Here is a 1088-nt window from a genome sequence, read left to right as displayed (position 1 = left end):
GCTTTTGTGACTCCAGATGGTATATACCAATTCAAAGTTATGCCATTTGGCATAAAAAAACGCCTCAGCCATAATTCAACGGTTAACTAACAAAGTTGTTTCAGGATTACCCAATTGTGCGGTACACATCGATGATCTGGTAATTTTCAGCCAGACATGGAAAGAACAGTTAAAACATCTGATAGAGTTATCCGATCGACTTCAGGAGGCGGGTTTGGTGATAAACCTAGCCAAGATGGCTAGGGAAATTGCAAATGCACTAGTGATATTTTACCAAAATTCACTGGACTCTGGGGTGGTCCCGGCGGATTGGAAATTAGCAAACGTGACACCACTGTTTAAAAAAGGAGGTAGACAGAAAACGGGTAATTATAGGCCAGTGAGCTTAACTTCGGTAGTAGGGAAGATGCTGGAATCCTATCATCAAGGAAGAAATAGTGAGGCATCTGGATGGAAATTGTCCCATTGGGCAGATGCAGCATGGGTTCATAAAGGGCACTAATTTAGTGGAATTTTTTGAGGACATTACCAGTGCGGTAGATAACGGGGAGCCAATGGATGTGGTATATCTGGATTTCCAGTAAGCCTTTGACAAGGTGCCACACAAAAGGTTGCTGCATAAGATAAAGATGCATGGCATTAAGGGGAAAGAAGTAGCATGGATAGAGGATTGGTTAATTAATAGAAAGCAAAGAGTGGGGATTAATGGGTGTTTCTCTGGTTGGCAATCAGTAGCTAGTGGTGTCCCTCAGGGATCAGTGTTGGTCCCACAACTGTTCACAATTTACATAGATAATTTGGAGTTGGGAACCAAGGGCAATGTGTCCAAGTTTGCAGACGACACTAAGATAAGTGGTAAAGCAAAACGTGCAGAGGATACTGGAAGTCTGCAGAGGGATTTGGATAGGCTAAGTGAATGGGCTAGGGTCTGGCAGATGGAATACAATGTTGACAAATGTGAGGTTATCCATTTTGGCAGGAATGACAGCAAAAGGGATTATTATTTAAATGATAAAATATTAAAACATACTGCTGTGCAGAGAGACCTGGGTGAGCTGGTGCATGAGTCGCAAAAAGTTGGTTTACAG

Source organism: Scyliorhinus torazame, chromosome 11 (genome assembly GCF_047496885.1).
Source record: "Scyliorhinus torazame isolate Kashiwa2021f chromosome 11, sScyTor2.1, whole genome shotgun sequence".
In the NCBI taxonomy this organism is placed as follows: Eukaryota; Metazoa; Chordata; class Chondrichthyes; order Carcharhiniformes; family Scyliorhinidae; genus Scyliorhinus; species Scyliorhinus torazame.
This window is presented reverse-complemented; position numbering follows the sequence as displayed.